Raw genomic sequence first — 18,532 nt, forward strand, 5'->3', positions numbered from 1 at the left:
GGAATGCCAATCAGAGAACATTCTTTTTCAGACAGCCAAGTTTGGAAGTCAGTTGGTTTCTGGTAGGAGGGAGGGGGAGGGGATGGCAGTGGGAAAGGCACCGTGAGTCCTCCGGCTGATATTCAGTTTCCATGTGTTTCCGTAATAGCCATCAATGAAAGCATCTCCTTTTACCCACGTGGAGACAGGTAAAAAAGACAGCTGAGTAAATCAGTATTAGATGTAGCAACGGAAGCTCAGTCAGAGCATGGAGGGGGTTGAAGAGGGTGGAGGGGGTGGAGGGAGGGCTTTTGACAGCCTGCCATTGGTGAGCTTACCAAAGGCATCTGCCAGTGGGACTTCAGTGGAATGTGAAACCAAATCATTTTCAAGTTAAAGATAGACACAGTATACACCATGATCTAGAAGCTGGATTTTAACCTTGTGTCTCTCCCTAGAATTTCAGAGAGTCCTGTTGTGATCTCTGTTGTAATTAGCCATTTGGTTAAGGTTTATTCTTTATATGAATGAGCTAAGAATTCATATATGTTCTGGATGTACTGGAATTAAAAGGATTTAAGAGATCATGTACATACTCTAGGGTAAGTGCAAAGATGTTGCTTCTCTGGGAAGGTTAATGTTGCATTTTTATTTTTATTTGTGTGAATGAAAAAGTGATCAGGGAGATTTTCCAGTGTTGTAACTTTGTTACCTTTCTTGAGATATTTGGGGTTTTACATTCTTTGAAGTAGAAAGAAACAAAGTATTTCAGCTTAGTTTTGAAGATGACCTTGCACTTCTAACTTCAGTTTGGCTTTACCTTTACTTACTTTTCCCTCTATTAACTCCTTAAACACCCTGCATTTCTTGAATTACAACGTCAGTAGTTAAACATGTCACAACACCGACTAAATGTTATTCCGTCCATGATGCCATTGGTGGTGACTGTATTCTTGTGAGATGGAGTTATTTCCCTTGCTTGGCACTATGGCATTTTTAATTTAAAAAAGGAAAAAAGAAAACAATAATAAAAGTAGTGGGGGAAGGTGGTAGAAAGTGCATAAGGAGCCGTTGGAAGATATTCTGTTTCTTTAAAAAAAAAAAAAGATGAGAAAAATAGGCAATTTTCCATTGAAGAGAACAATTTATTAATAGAAGTTATTTTTTGGTGTTGCCTCATTAATTCCAAGCAGGTTCTCCTTCTCCAAAAAAGTTGATATTTGCTAAGTGAACAGAGGCGTTCTGATTCTACAGAGCTTGAGAGTGGAGGAGGGGGAAAGTTGTCTGATTTGCTGCTGCATTGCTATGTGCTGAGGATTTCAAAACTTTTTTAGTTAAAAGAAATAATGACAAACCTTAGTCCTCTTCAAGTTTTTGACCATGTATAGGTTTTGTTTCTTGTTTTGTCCAGTGACCTCTCGGCTCTCTTAGAGACAGCTTTTCCAAACTTGCACAACATTCCTTCTGAATAAATACTGTCCATAATAGTCACAGAGTACATGGTATGAATTGGAAATTCTACTTTATATGGGGAAAATAAATGTGCTGATGTGCTTATTACAGAGCGTGGGGCTGAACAGTTGTTGCACGTAACTGGCCGGGTTTTGTTCTGTCAAATCAACCAGATTCTAATGAACTAAGCTGGCTGAACTAGGTACGAACAATGAATGATAATATGGATCTTTCACTCAACTTTGATCAGAATAAATAATAATACCACGTTACTCTTCTAAAATGAAAAATGAACATAATGAACATGATACTGATAGAGTCACTTAATTTTACAGTTCTGTTAGATCACAGTTAACCTTCCCTAATATCTATAACTAACCCATTAAGTTGTGAAAGTTGCAGTTAATTTTCACTTCTCTGCAAGTGGATGGCACGTTTGTATATTTTCCCTGGTGACATTGGATGCCTGTCCCCCTTGCTTTACCTGGCTGTGTCCTGAGCTATTGACAAGAGGAGGGAGCCTGGCAGGAATCATAGGTGTCTCCAAGAAATTTGTGAGAGCATGCATCACACACACCAGGACACGCACAAACACTTACATGTAAACTTACCTTTTACTTAACTAATATATTTCTGATTGAATTATACATACAAATAAAATTATATTAGTGTGGGGCTTTGTTTTTGTTTTCAGTGTGTCAAAAGAAAACCAAAAAAGGATACAACATTTAAAAATTTTTAAATATAAGAATTTTAGACGTTATGTGGCCAGATCGCGTTGACAGAAGGGGCCGATGAATATCTCTCTGCTGCTGTGATGTCCCTGCTGACATCGTCAAGCTTGGATTTTATTTCTTTGAACATAGTAAGTGTAGTTGTTTTATAATATACATCTGCTAATTCTAATATCTCAAGAGTTACCAAGATTTGTTTCTATTATTATTGCTCCTGTCAGTTTTCAGTCTTGTTTTCTTGTTTGCTTTGATATCTTTGACTATCTGCTGGAAATTATTTTTAAAATTACTTGTAGGGATAAGTTGAGACCTAGTGGTGATGATGGTCTGCTCCAGAGAGGACTTGGGTTTGCTTCTGCCAGGGCCCCTGGATCAGACCAGAATCACCTTAATCAAAGGTGATTAATCAAGGCACCCCTGTGCAAGAAGTAAGGCTACAAATTTGTGAGAGGAACGGTTGAATTGGTGTTCACATCTATCCTGAGGGAAGATATGACCTTTTGAGGTCCCACGTGAAAGCTGGGTTAGTTTATTAAAGCCCTCACCTGAGGACCGTGGGCTTTGATGTTCCACCGACACCCATAAGGCTGCCCAGCATGAAGCTGGTTTCTCAGACCTTTTGTTCCTGATACTCAGATACCCAAGAGCAAAAGCTTTCAAAAATTAGTGTCTTTATCTGAGTTCTGGTCTTCTCTTGAATGCTCCTGTCTTCACCATCTTATTAGCTCTTTGCTGTTTTTACATTTTAAATGTTTTCGATTACCTCAATGAGAGTGTTGGTCCAAATGATCTCATTTACTGTTACCAGAAATGGAAAGTCACTCTTCTGCTTTTATAGTCATTTTTTTTAAAGACTCCTCATTCTAGAGAAGGTACCAGGCAATCTGCTGGTATCATTGATAATTCCAGGTCATTTTTCTGATTTGGGGTTTTAGTTGTGGCCTGATATGTTGAGGCTTTTGTGGAGAACTTTGCAAATGCAAATTTCTGATTGGAAGAATTCATGTGTTCCAACCTGCTTTGAGCTGTGAACAGTACTTAACGGTCCTTTTATTTGTCCCTAGCTGGCCCCTTTTCTTAGTAATCTCTGTAGTCTCTCAAGCCACCCCTACTGCCATCACTCTCAGCTGTTGACCTTGACTCTTCACGCTATCCCTTGGCCTATATCCAGCATCACCACATTTCACAAATGATCGTAAATAAATTCCTTCCTTTCCCTTCTCTCTGCTGTGTTTCAGGTGCTCATCACCTCCCTTGGATATAGTATGGCTCCCGGTTGTTCTCCTGCCTTTAGGCTCCATCCCCAGCACATCTCCCACGCTGGGACCAATACACCCATCTTCTAAAAGTCCTAGACATGAATGGATTCCCCCCCTACTTAAAAATCTCTTGTGGTTCACCATTCCCTTCAAAATGCATTCCTTAGTATGTCTTAGTATGTCAGAAAGCCTCAACCTGTTTCTCTAACATCACCTCTTCACTGGTTATCACCAGCACTTTAATCACACATCATTGCTGCCTCCAGAATATTCCATACATGCTCATATGTCTGTACTAGTCTACCTACTAGTTTGTTGGAGTTTTCTGCCCAGAATGCTCATTGTTTACCTCCTTTGTGGGCAGATCCTACTTCTCCTTCAAGGTTGATCTCATGAGTCACTTTCACTGTCCTGGCAGGCACTGTATCTTACTCATTTTTTGTATCCTCAGTTACTGACACATAGAAACCATTCAATACAGGTTTAAGGAATGAACAAATGACTATTTCGAGGAAGTTTTCCCTCAACAGTTCCTTTCTTACTTTATTCTTTTTCCTTCTAAACATCATTATTCTTTTGACCTTAGACTCCTTGTCTAGAACAGTGATCATTCATAGTTCTTGATGTCAAGTAGACTCAATTAAAAATGTTTGTTTGGTTATTGTTGTTTTGGTAAGGGGACGTCATCTATTTTCATTTTTGCCAAATGAGACTGTATACCTTGATTGCGGTGACAAAAAGAGATGATAGACGTGTAAGTACGATAAATTAGTTGTATGTTCATAATCAAAAAGAAAGTCATAGAGTTGGAAAACAGACATGTTTCAACAAATCTAGCCCAGAATACTGAATAGCACAAATGGAAAAAGTCATGTGACACAACTAAATTAAAATCATCTCATTGCATACAGCCTGAATCTGAACCATCAGAAAACACTGGATTATTTTCAGATCACAGTGTGTGCTAGAAGGAAAGAACTTGCTTGTTTATGTGATATGATATTGTGATCCCAAATCTTAAAGGTGGTTAAAATTTTTCCCTAAAAATTTTAAGGCCTTAAAGTGCAGTATTAATCATTTTGCTATGGTAAGTTAACAAAACTACATTTACTTATTATAAATTGAATATAGTTGGTAGGAGTCAGAGGAAGAGAAAATATAGCTTATTAATTCTAAGGGTGTTTAACCGATTTCATATTCCTCAGATCATTTATAAATTTTTCCCACACTTATTGTATGCCTTTAATATGTCAACTCCTGAGATTTAGGAAAATAAGAAACTTGGTTTCTATTTTTTCCTATATAGGGCTCTTTAACCTCCACAAAGACAAAAACCCTAATATGGATAGGGTCAAAATTTATCTTAAAATTTGTTTGAGTCTAATCAAATGTTCAAAGTCAATATTTAGATGAGAACCCAGATTTCTCCATCACAAAATATGAAAATATAATATTATTGAACTTTTATTGCTTCATCAATGAAAGAAATTAAAACTGGCAGATTTTAAACTGTAACCTCCAAGTAGCTGAGCTAATTTGTCTTATTAATTTAACAAATCCCCATCAAGCTCCTACCTTGTGCCTTAACTGTGCTTGTCTTAGACAATGAAATTATTTACTTAGCCCCCCTTCACTGGACACTGACACCAGAGTATGTTGTGTTAAAACAATGGGTGTAATTTACAAATTGCTTTATATTATTCTCTCATTTATATTCTTAATTTATTTGCACTAATCTCCACTTGTTAAAAAGTCACTTTGCCTTTCCTCAACAATTTGTGTTTTTCTCTCAGAAAGCTAAGTTTTAAGAGTTTGGGGATTGCTTTTATTCTTAAAAATCTCATATTTTGCAGATATTTTATTATAGAATATTTTAAAGAGACCTAAACAAATTCTAAAAAAAAAAAAAGCTAAATAGAAAATGTATCCTTATCGCATAGGAAACTGTGTTGTATCTTAACATAAAATAAAAGTGCATTTATTTGCAGAAATAAAGCTGGATTCTGCATTCTTACAAAATATATATGGCATAAGGATGACTCAGAGACACCCTGAGTCATGAAAGCTTTGTAAAGCTCCATGTATTTTAAAGAGAGCAATAGAGTTATTTTTATTATTTTTCCTTTTTAGTCTCATTTTACTTTTGTACCCCCATTCCTATGTGGTAGCACACAGATTTATGAGTACTGAAAAAGTGAATTCACTGAATTAATCATAGTTCAAGAATACAGATGCCTTTATTAATTTTATTAAAAGATGTAGGCTAATTTTGAATGAAATTTATCTTCTCATGCATTGAATTTTTAGCCTTAGATGGTTCATTACTACACATTTGTAGAAACATTTACTCATCAAAAGATGTTTTTAACACCGCAGGTAAGTGTAACAATTCTCGTCTAAAATGCATCTAGTGTTTCATACTATTTTGTGGGTAAGAGACATATGTTGTTATTTTCTTTTATATATGATAAAACTAAGATGCCCACATATGAGGTGCTCCAGATATACTATACGTGGTTTCCTGAGGTAACACACAACCTCTAAATCTCAGTGGCTTATAAAAACCAAGGTTTCCTTCCCACTCATGAAAATTATTCGTCAGGGGTTGGCTAAAGACCCTACTCCACATTGCTGCTTTTACCAGGAAATGACCCATGTTCCTTATGCTCACATTTCCTTGGCCAAAGCATGCCATGTGGTCACACCTACCTTTAGCTGGGCAAGTAATACAGTCCTACCACTTGCCAAAAAAAGAGAAAAAGCTGGAATATTTATGAAGAGATCTAATGAATTCCACACTCATGGATGATAGGCAGTCCTAAACCCCCAGTAGACCAAAAGGTCTAGATTTAAACTCTTATGTACCAGTGAACAGTTTTTGGTCCATACTTGGTAACATGTAGGCAAGCTACCTGCGGTGTGATGATAACGTCTCTCGTCAGTTTTTTTTTTTTTTTTTTTGCGGTACGCGGGCCTCTCACTGCCGTGGCCTCCCCCGCTGCGGAGCACAGGGTCCAGACGCGCAGGCCCAGCAGCCATGGCTCACGGGCCCAGCTGCTCGGCGGCATGTGGGATCCTCCCAGACCGGGACACGAACCCGTGTCCCCTGCAACGGCAGGCGGACTCTCAACCACTGCGCCACCAGAGAAGCCCTCTTGTCAGTTTTTATACTTTGACTTTGAGGCCCACTGCGAGTTTTTTGGGTCTCTAAATGTTCACCGTTTCTGGAGTGTCTGCGACCTTTCCTGTCACAGCTTCTCTGGTGCTTTGGAGTCCTAGCATTTTATCTGTCCTCACACTTAATCTCTCAGGGAGTTCTGCCCATGGAGAGTTCTGGGAAGGAAAAAGAGCCTCTGATAGGGCAATTTCTATAGAATGTAGAGAGTCAGTGTGCAATGCTAGCACTTTCCCATCTCTAAGAACTGATCATTTGTAGCAGAGAAATGGAGAAAAAGTAATTGAATGTAATTCTAATCCCCAGCACCCACTTTTTCCAGGAGGCAAAAGAAAAGGACTAGGATGAGGGAAAATGCCACAGAGGAATGGTGATCTGTATTATACGTTAGAAATGTGTAGTTTTGAATAACATTTGTATCCCTCTGCTACTCTACTTTTTGCTTTGCATTTAGTTTTAAGCATTAACAAGGTAAAACTGGGGAATTCAGAGATTAATGAGGCACGTAAAAGTTGAAAAAATTATTAAGCCAATATTTTAAGGTTTTTTTGGATTTTAATTTAAATCAGGCAATCCAATTTATGTTCCCAGGAGTGATAATTCTAGGAAATGCTGTATGGAAGAAAAAGAAAAACAGATGAGGATCCTAGGTCAGATGAATTTGGGAAATGCTGTATACCATATTGCTCTCTTGTAGATTTATGTGACCTTTGCATTAAGGGCTCTTAAAGTTTTACACTAAAGAGACATGCTTGATTTTCTTTAACCAAGTGTTTCTCAAGCTAATTTGAATATATGTATACATATGTGTGTATGTGTGTGTGTGTATATATATACACACACATATATATAATTTGAATATATATAAACACATATATCAACATTATTTATATATGAATATATCATTTTTAACACATACTTTAATATACTTGGTAAATTCTAGATAAATCACCCCTAGTTCATTGTATTCATAATTAAAAGTCTGATAGTGTGGTAGCTTATATAATACTTTGAGAACATAAAGCTGAGAATTATAAAGACTTTAAAAGATATCCTTACCTTTGGGTACTTTGTATTCTCTTTATAAATGACATTGCTTTTAAACACCAGCAGAAATCAAATCTTAAACTGACAGGGCATCCAATAATATTTGTTTAACTTTATTTTATTCAGGCATATCATTTGTGATATAGCCACTTATAAGGAGCCTAGCTGTATTCAGCAGAACGCAGAACTTAAAAGGGATTTGCTTTATCTCACCCATTTTATTCAAAACTCTAAAACAGTTATTCCATTTTAGAATATGTTCATACATTAGTAATTTATTAGACTCAGTTATCTTTTCTTTATGAAGACCGTGTGGAAAGCAAACTTCAACATCTGTTTCTTGACTTTATTTTTTTTGTTCACCTCCTTGAAATTCAAAATGTTTAAAGCTTAAAAAGGAAAAAGAAACTGTTGGGTTTCAAAAGATGCTCTACTAAATTTATTATCTATGGGAATTTTTCTGTGCAAGAATAAGGGTAATAGACTAACAAGAGCAAAAGGTCCGTCTTTTTCTTTAGAATGTTTGTTATGTTCAGTTAAGTGCTGTGACCACTTAAAATGAACCGATTGCTCTGTGAACTTTTATACCACCAGCAGCTCTATTCAAAGAAAATCGTAGATATTTGGTTCACTTACAAGTATCAGGGTGTTGAGGTGTGACAGGGAGCCTGTGTCCTTTTATCACCTTGTCCACCCTGGTAATGTTATTCTGCTTTTCATTTATTTGCATCTCCTCCCTCGATTTTAAGAGTATGAGATAAATCAATACATTTTTCAGAAAAAAAATTATTATACCTTCTTTCTGTTCCATAAAAAGAGAAATCATTCAATCAAAAGTGTAGACAGCATGAATTCTTAGCAAATGTTTTTCCTCTCATTGATTTTTGTTTATATTTTTTCTTGGGGTTATAATAAGATTCAAAAACTGTAATGATGTCAGCAACACCTCTAAAAATCCACTGAAAGAGAAGCTGAAGATTTTTTCTCAGCATTGCAGGGCTGCTTCTTTGGAACTCTGTGAGTAACCACACAGCAGAACCTTACCTTTACCTCATTTGCCAAATTATGAAGTCAATTATATCTGCATTCTGAACTTGCTTAGCACCCAAACATTTATAATGCTGTAAATATGCTGTGTAACCATTTGCCATACACCAGAACATAAATCTAAGTTACTTACATTTACAGTATTGTAATCTCTCCTTAAAAATGACATGAGGGAAGTGTTTAACTTAATGAGGCAGAGGATCCTGGTGTGCAAGTTACATTGTATTTTTCATTGCACAAGGGTAAATTATTGCTTCAGTCTCCTATATGGTACCCTAGTGGCCTCAAATACACAATGTAGCTTCCAGAAATGCCTGCTTTTGTCTTAGGCAATAACTTACTCCACTAGAGTGTGCTGAGAATTACCCATAACATTTCTTGCAGTAGGCTGAATTTCTTGAAAGTCATTCACAGATACTAACTGAATTTGACTTTTTAAATTTTTTTTCACATAGGGACATTGACTGACATAGCAAGTCTGCATACATTAATATACAAAAGGGAAAACGAGGATTTACTTTCTAAAACTAGAAAACAAGCAAAAAAATTCTGAGTAAGAGTTGAAATTATAGGACATAAAATTTTTTCTTAGCATTTTAACCCTGATGTTGCTAACTTTTTACATAAATAAGCACAGGCCTTTGAAGGGTGGTCCATAAAGATTTAGGACTATAATAGTTAGATACGTAGTTACATATTTGCAAAAAAAAAATCCTAATTCTGTAATCTAAATGTGGGGGGAGTTTTTTGGTTTTGGTTTTGGTTTTTTTTGCGGTACGCGGGCCTCTCACTGTTGTGGCCTCTCCCGTTGCGGAGCACAGGCTCCGGACGCGCAGGCTCAGCAGCCATGGCTCACGGGCCCAGCGGCTATGCGGCATGCGGGATCTTCCCGGACCGGGGCAGGAACCCGTGTACCCTGCATCGGCAGGCGGCCTCCCGACCACTGCGCAGCCAGGGAAGCCCTGGGGGGAGTTTCTTAAACAAGCTTTACTTTCTGATAAAGTAATATAGGAATTTAATTAAAACGAACCAAAAACTCCCCTCACCGATCAGTGTTGCAGCATTTGGGTAAATGTTAGAGCTTGTCAATTTTCAAGGCAGAGACGTTATTCCAGGCTTTCTGCCAAACCATTACTGGTAATCAAGAGACGAAGCACGTGAAAGTTCTGTGCCTGGCTTGGTTAGATATGCATTTGCTAAAAGGGAAGCCAACACATTTCTCATGCAAGCCATCAGAATTACAATTGAGGAACACATACACACACACGCACGCACGCACGCACACAATGCTTTTATAAGTCTAGGAATATACACATTAAAATAACACTCTGTGCTTAAGGGGAAAGCAGTAGCAGACCCAGCTCATGTTGACTGGATCCTTTCTTTATCGATAGAGTGGTTTTAATACCCAGCCACATTTCTCTCAATGGCTGCAATGGGAGGAATTAAATTACTCATATCTGGACAAGATTTGGGATTGTACCACGTGCTTAAATTCTAGCAGCTATTTAAAATCTCTCATTGATAAATGGGTGGTTTAGGCTGCTATTTTCTGGTTTTTGGTTTTTTTTTAATTTAAATGATTTGGATAAACATCTGTTTCCCCATAGTGCTAAAAAACAATTTGTGTGATATAATAGTGATGTCAGAAAGTAATCAAAGCAAGCATTTTTATGAAAGGAAGACTGAAATAATGTTTTAAGTTCTTTGGAGGGAGGAATATTGGGTAAATAACTGAGTATTTGCATATATTATTTTGACCACTGGAGGGCTCTCAGATATTTTTACTTTAATTCTTTAGAAATCAATTTGACATAGCTGTAACTTCCGTAAAACAAATTTAAATCTTGGCACTATAAGGTCTATATAGTCACCTAGCTCTTAAGATGGTACATGTTCTCAAAATACAACATAAAAGAGCAATCAGATTTAATTTACTGTGTTCTTTCACTGTTTCACAACAAAATTTCACAACAAATTTACTCTCCCCAAAAGTAAACAAAACCATATAAAACAATAAATGCATACTCTCAAGGTGGATGACCTGGAGCCAGAGTTAGAAATGGTCTGCCATGTATATCAGGTTCTTTGAATTCTCATGTATTTGCATTTACTCAATAATAAATCTTTGTTTAATTATCATAAAAGTATTTTTCTCCAAATTTTCAGGAAGATGCAGTATGTTTATCCAATAACTTCTCATCCTCCCAAGTTGCTGCTGGTATCCTTTAGAATTTCCTTTGATTACAAATCTCTTTTGCTCAAGAAGCATAGGTGTAGGTAGTAAGAATGGCAAGAAATGCAATTTAAATATATCAATCGCTCTGGACAGTGATTTTAAAGAAGATAAGAATGGAGGCAGACGAGAGAGGGAATATTGCAAGAGTCTATTCATAAAATATTAGAAGATTTAACTGATTCCATAATGCCAAGGTTAGATGGACCACAAGAGTGGAGGTTCCCATATGTTTTGTAGTTTAATTCTTTAGAAACCTATTTGATATAGCTGAATATTCTCAAAATGGACATTCTATGCAGAGCACATGCAAAAAAGAGACTACACTTCATAGTTTCCTCCTAGTTTTAGCCCTTCTGCAATACTGTGAATACCCACTAGGAGAGATGGGGGAAATGTTTGTCACTGTCACCAGCACAGAGGTGTTCATCCTGATGGGTCCCTCTTCTATCTTTTCATGACCTCTTGGCTTCTTGTGGACATCTCCCATGAACACTCAGAATTCCGAGTTTTGCTGGCCATTTCTTCAACGGCTCACATAATCCATTTTATCCAACGTCAGTAGGTCAGAAGATATAGAATTACACAGATCAAAGAGGAGAAAAGCAAAAGAGGTAACATTCTGGTACTCAGTGAGGAAGATTATTTCCAGATGGTTCTGCTTAATAAACAGTGAAATGCAAGGGGGAGGATTATAATAACCATGCTTAATCTGGAAGTGGCTATGATTCCAAATCCCTATGATTTGAATCTGGAGTGGCTGTGGTGCCAGTTTAGGGAAACCAGAAAGCTTCCTCGCTCCCGATGAAGCTGCCCAAATATTATGCTCTTTTGACAGATTCAACTACTATTTTAAATCTTATTTAAAAAGCTGTTCTCCTAGGGCTTCCTTAGTGGCACAGTGGTTGAGAGTCCGTCTGCCGATGCAGTGAACACGGGTTCGTGCCCCGGTCCAGGAAGATCCCGCACGCCGCGGAGCGGCTGGGCCCCGTGAGCCATGGCTGCTGAGCCTGCGCATCCGGAGCCTGTGCTCCGCAACGGGAGAGGCCACAACAGTGAGAGGCCCACGTACGGCAAAAAAAAAAAAAAAAAGCTGTTCTCCTCACTTTATGTATCTAAATAACTGGATTGGTATTCCAGTAAATTGGAGACACCTTCATGTCCCCAAGCCTACAGAAATATAGGCAGCCTGAGCCACGATGACGACAAGGTTTTGCTGTCACAATCAGGAGTGGCCTTAATAAGTAGTTCTGCCTTTTACAAATTGCTACCTGGAAGAAAGACTTTACATTAGCAATGCTAAAAATAAAATATACATCCCCTAGTATTCAAATGAATAATTCTCAATAACCCTGCTAGGTCAGTTTCTTCATCTACTTGAAGTATTTAACACCCTGGAGGACACTTCAGTATGTCTTTCTATTCAAATATTCAGATATTTGATGAAAGCATTTCTTGGGTTTTTTTAATGGATTCAGGCAGTATAATGGTGAGACCTAGCCATAAAAATGTCTAAGCCCGAATCGTTTCTTTCATGCTTTAAGTAACTTACAAAATCACAAGAGCAGATTTGGAACTTTTTTTTTCTTTTGTGAAGGAGTTTATCCACCTCTTTGTGTACTGGAGTTACCCATCTCTGTGTGAGAATATGTCAGGCTTCTTAATTTTTCCATGAGAATATCAACCTGCTGCCTTTTCACCTGCTATTTAAACATATAGATCTTTCTTCAGTCAGCCACATAGAATATCTGCCCTTATAGCAACTATCAAAAGATTTAACCTTGAATTGACTGTGTTAGGTAAGAGTGTGCCAAGGTATGTTCTCCAAGTGCTATAGTAAGTTGAATCACATTTTCTTAACTGTTCTCTTCCCTCTCTGTACATATGTAATGTCATTCCTGAGGAACCGTTTCATTTTGTGCCCTTGAGTTCTGTTCCAGTTTACCGTAAGACATGGCACTTTGGGAAAATAAAGAAAGAATGATATTGAACAAATGCAGTAACATTGTGCTAAGTATTACTTTATATCTTCAGAATAAGGGACTATACCATACAATTCTCATAGGAACTTGTGCCAGGAAAACATTTATTTCTCAAGATAAACTTGTAAACTTTCTTTAGTATACAAGGAAAATCATATGATCTATCAATTTCCTTTTTTGTTGCGACTGCCCAAGTTACTTCTTGTTTCATAATAACGTTCATCTATCTCACTGGGGTGTCATTCGTGCTTTCCCCACCTGTGATTTCTGACTCAGGTGAGAGATCAGTGCTCCACTGTTTCTCATCATCAAGCAGACAGTAGTATTTGTTGATTTAATATGACTTTGCGCTGTCCTGTATGTTTTTAATAATGAAATACTCCATGTTAAAAATAGGAAGTAAAATTTCAAATCCTCAGGGATGGTGAACAAGACAGTTGAGAATAATGGAATAAATATAAACAGTAACATTTCTTAGGGGCATTTGAAACTCATTTTTTCCAAAGAGCTTGATGATATCCTTTTATCTGTACTCCATTTTGCCCAGAGTCTATATTTATTGCTATAAGTCAGGTCACATTGTATTTTACTTAGTTTTATTTTCAGTAAGTTTTCACTTTCTTGGAGTTTGCATCAGAGGACTGTTGACAGAATAGTTAAGCAAAGGTTATGCTTATTCCTCTGCACACTCCCCTCCCTCTTTGATAATGAATTTTCTAATATTATACTGGGTCCAGAGAAGCTCAACTCTGGATTGAGTCACCAAATTTTAGAGCTGGGAGTAGGTTTTAGACATCATTTAGTGACTCGTACAATCTGTTAGTTTGACAGAAGATGAAAGCACAGCCTAGAGAGATCAGCTTTGTCCGAGAACTCAAGGACCAAGAGTAGCATCCATTCCAGTTCTGTTCTCTTACATCTTAGGGCCTTTTAAAAGTTCATGGCAGCATTCTTTGGCCCTTACAATAATGATTTGCCCACCTCAATTACTTTCTTTTATGGAGGTCATCCTGCTTTACCATATTTGTAGGCAATACCATGAAATTGTTTTTGATAAGGAAAAACTAGGGATAGAAGGATTAAAAATTGGTCTGTAAAGCATTTTAAGTCAATGGTGACTATAAATCACTGTTTTAGGCAAACACAGTATCGGATAGCTCTCTACACACAGAGCAGGCAAATGGAAGCATGCCCTTCAAAGGCTGGAGCAGATAAGTCATAATTCTGTGACAAGCATTACAATCCTCTGAGTTTCTCAATCATTTTTCATTATTCCTTTCTGCCTGTGTCACTTTTAGAAGCTTAGACCAAACCGTTCATTGTTAGGAAATATTATGTTCGATGTTTTCAAGGGCTTTGTGCTGTAAATAAAGAGAGAATTTCAAATCAGTGCTATGTGGAAACGTTAAAAAAAAATTACTTGCAGTTTTGACTTAGCATTTTTCACGTTCATAAAATCATTGGTCAAATGAGTGATCCTTGATAATGAAGAGAATTTGTATCTTTTTTAATTCCATTTTTCATTCATTCACCATCTGCTTTGGTCACCAACCATGTGCCAGTTACTGTAGGAGATCTATGGATGCAATCTCTGTCCTCAGGGAGTTCACAGAGTGCAGGAGAAAGCCATGTACACAAACAAGTTGTCATGATTTTATGTGACAGATGCCATGACATAAACCCCAAAAGGCATAATAGAGAGGACAGAGGATTAATAGAGGGAAAGATAAATGATGTGAAACTTGAAAGATGGCTCCCAAGTTTGACAGGCAGGTTTGCGGGGAGGGGTACACAACAGGAATGCAAAATAATGTTCTGGGAGGAGCAAACATCAGTTTAAAAGTATTGAAGGGGTAAGAAATTATGAAATTCTTAGGTAACTGAAAATGGTTTAATATTGCTAAATCATAAAATGCATTGTAATAAGTGATATACACTAAGACTGGACACAGAGAGAGAAATATCATAAAAGATCTTTAAGACTATGTTAAAGAGGTTAAAATTTATACTGAGGCAATGAGAAACCATTCAAGAATTAAGACCAGGCAATGGATTAGTCAATCTGAATTTTAGAAAAACCGCCGTTGCCGCAGTCTGTAAGAAAAGCTAGAGAACAAAGAACGCAAATCAGAAGGACAGCAAAAAGGCAAAATACACTACAAATCCCAAGCAAGAAACGTTAGAGCCTGGTGTTCTAAGGAAGTTGCAGCGATAATTGCAGTGAGAAAGAAAAGGGAGGATCAACCCAAATGATATTTCTTAAGTAGAATCAGTACGATTTAGAGATTGGACAGGAGGCCCTGAGAAAAGTGAGAGATCAAGGATGGTTCTGAGGTTCTGGTTCTGGCAACAGGATGGATGGTAATGTCATTCGTGATGTTAGGGAATGTGGGAAGGGTTTATGTATGGGAAGGGTGAACACAATGGCTTTGGACATTTTAAGTTGGAAACTTTTGTGGGGCATTCGTGTAAAGATGTTCATTTGGCACTTGGATAAATAGGGGGAGGACGTCTTGTGTAGAGATATTGATTTAAAAGTCATTTGTGTATAAGTGGCTAAAGCTATGAAAAGTGTGACCTATCCCAAGGAGAGGTAGACTAAAAGGAAAAGAAGGTTGAGAAAGAACCCAGTGAACAGTAGTGATTTGGGTTGAGGAAGAGGAAGAACATCTTCAACAGACTTCAGGAAGAATTAGCCAGAGTAACATCACCAAAATGGCAGCCTCCACCCCGCCACAAAGAACAGCAATTAGTCAGATACCCATGAGCAAAAGCAGCTCTGGGAGAGCTCTGGGGTCCCCTTAAGAAACTTCAGCAACACAATGGAACAAAACAGGTGAGAATCATACAAAAAGGAAGGAAGACGGCTTCATCTGCATTATCCCATCCCCAAGTCAGCTTTGATCAGCCCCAAGAGGGAAGTCCCCAGCTGGAAAGAGGGCCCCTCACGGGGAAAGGAAGAGTGGGTTAAGAGACCAGCTTCCAAAGAGGGTGGCTGGCCAAAAGGGAACCCAAATTGAAGGACTTAAAAAATATATATATCACTTTTAAATAGGATAGACTTGAAAATATTTTAATTGTTTATATGAAAAAGTTCATGGAAATGGAAAATGTATAGACTCAGAAAAAAAGGGGGAATTGATGAATTTCCAGAACAAACTTAACAAGGGAACCCATAGAACAGGCATTTGTGTGCAATACAACACACTTATTACAAACCAAGATGCACATTGCTGTTGTGTTTGGCCTGTATATTGCTTTTTTGATTTGATTAAAAGAAAAACCTATTTGAAGTGACTGAATTGCTCAGGGGCCTATTTCATGAAAATACCATTAAAAAAACTTCAGCTATTTATTGCAAATTTCAGATGCTGTTTTTTCTTGATCAAGAGAAGATAAGTAGATACAATGTTGGCCTTTAGTCCAGAAAAATTTCCTGCTCTCACTTCTGCAAATGGTCACCTAGTGTTAGAAACAAGATTTCTTAAAGATCATTATGTATTATGGCAAGATATATTCAGCAGAAAACATTTTTAGAAAAAACTAAATTATGTGGGAACTGGTACTGCATTCTTAATAAAGAAATCAGAACTGGCTTCCAAATGTTGCAGCTAACTCATGTAATCAACGAGTGTGTCTTACCATCAAAAGAACAGCTTGAATTGTTATCAGTAAGCCACACTGGTTGAATCCAAAATGCCAGTTTGATATATGACAGGAGTAACCTCAGACTCTCTAGAAATACGAAAGATTTTTCTTCTTAGAAAATACCATGGGATGAAAAATGTGGCTGTATGTTCAGGCTCATGGCAGGACCACCACAGGCTAGAACTCTGAGGGGCACCATTCACTTGGAATACATCAGATCTACACAACATGAAAACCCTACCACTGTATAGGGTCAAGAACCAAAAGATGCAGGCTTCACCAAAATAGGGAACAAAAACCTAATTCAGGAACCAGAATCTGAGCCTCACATAAGATCGAGGAGACAGACTTTGCAGGACTTTCATTTTGGCTCTGCAGGAGCTGCAATAAAAATCAGAAACAAATCAAAGGGAACTCCATTCATACTGTATATTCCTTAGAATTGGATTTTTAGAGAATATTCTGGCAGATGGAAGAGGCTTTTCTTTAAAACAATGTATATTACAACAATTTTTCCTTTCTTGTTTGCACAAAAGGTTTTAATTTCTCTTTCTAGAGCCTCTGTTTCTCTATTCAGTTTTCACTAAGTAGTCATAGGAGCTCAAAAGCATCATTGTATTAGGAGAACGTTCTAATCTAGAAGCAGAACTACAGTTAGTACAAGTAGAAGAACATAAAGGGACTTTGGCAAAGCCTTTTCTATCCTTTGATTCATTCATTCGTTTATTCAAGAAATACTTTTGAGCACCTGTTATGTGGCAAGAAGTGTTCTATATTCTGGCCATCGGCCCGGCAAAGAGACTATGAATAAGCTAATGGTTCAAGGTCTAAGCACCTGCTGAGAGAGAAGGCATTATGTGTAGCAAGAAATGCAGCCACATCAGTGAATGAGGGATCAATGTTGTTTTCTGAAAGTTGCATTTTTAAAGCCATAATTCTTCCAAATGTGTTGAAAATTGTCCTCAGAAGCTATTTTAACTTTACACAGACGCAGCGCTTTTATAATAGGAAAATGCTCATATTTTCAGCTCGAGTTCTTAAGTGGAGACAACACGGCAGATGCTTTTGCTAAGCTTAAGAGATCAATTTGAACTGGATTTTAATTAAAATTGCTCAAAGGGCTGGTGGAAAGTTTTCTCATGATTGTCTGAGTCCATCAAAAAGGATGTAGTGTACTTAAATCAAAATAGGAAGGAAAAATTGGTTATGTCATGAGGTTTCATTAAATGTTACAATAAAGTTAATTTTCATTTTACTCTCGGCAGTTACAGATATACTAATTTGTAAAGATCTTAAAGTCAAGAAATTAGCATTGATGCACAATCTTATGCTGAGAACAACATAATACATTGGTATATGAACATTCCTATAAAAAGTACCTACTGACTAGTTCAATATCTATTTTTGCATTTTTTATTAGCAAATGCCTCTTAAGGACTGATGGTCTGACAACACAACTGATTAAATTAAATTTAGACTTTAATGTTATTTTTTAATAAATGAATTAGGAAAGCATCAAACTGTTATTTTCTTCTCACATGCCAAATGTCAACATAATTTCTTCAAGGATAATCATTTTTAACTGTGGAAATGTTGGTTCCTCAAAAAGAGGGCAATAGGGAATGCTGCCATGTCAAACAAAGTTGAAATTTCATAGAAACTTAATTAGCAACTATTGTTCAGTTCTTTTTATTAACAGTGCTTTCTTAGGTACTTAGCAAGATAAAAGATGCATTAGATGGGACAGCAACTCATCCAGAGCTCACAAAATACAGTGGGAAACAGCTGTGATAAGTGTTTTAATAGCTGAATAAACAACATCCAGGCTGAAAGTACTGTAGGTAACAGAAAAATTAATTCCACTTGGGGAAACCTTTTAAATTATATACACCAAGTGGAGCATTCGTTGCAACAGGGAACAATAATACAAATACATGACGTGGCCCTTTCCTTCAAGGAACTTACTGTCTTCT

The 18,532-nt window shown here is 37.2% G+C and overlaps 1 protein-coding gene across 9 annotated transcripts in view; it reads left to right on the forward strand.

Annotated features, from left to right (window-relative positions):
• DTNA (dystrobrevin alpha) overlaps window positions 1-18,532 on the forward strand; it is a 393,226-nt gene that overhangs the window by 110,098 nt on the left and 264,596 nt on the right. For 4 of the 9 annotated variants that reach the window (XM_007455180.1, XM_007455184.1, XM_007455178.1 and 1 more), the window contains exon 1: window positions 364-581. The exons of 4 other annotated variants lie outside the window; for them this stretch is intronic. The gene's annotated coding sequence lies outside the window, so the exon portion shown is untranslated. Of the gene's footprint in view, window positions 1-363; window positions 582-18,532 lie in introns of those variants that run through there. One more of the 9 variants, XM_007455177.1, reaches the window with a different exon arrangement.

Source organism: Lipotes vexillifer, unplaced genomic scaffold (genome assembly GCF_000442215.2).
Source record: "Lipotes vexillifer unplaced genomic scaffold, Lipotes_vexillifer_v1.1 scaffold90, whole genome shotgun sequence".
NCBI classification, from domain to species: Eukaryota; Metazoa; Chordata; class Mammalia; order Artiodactyla; family Lipotidae; genus Lipotes; species Lipotes vexillifer.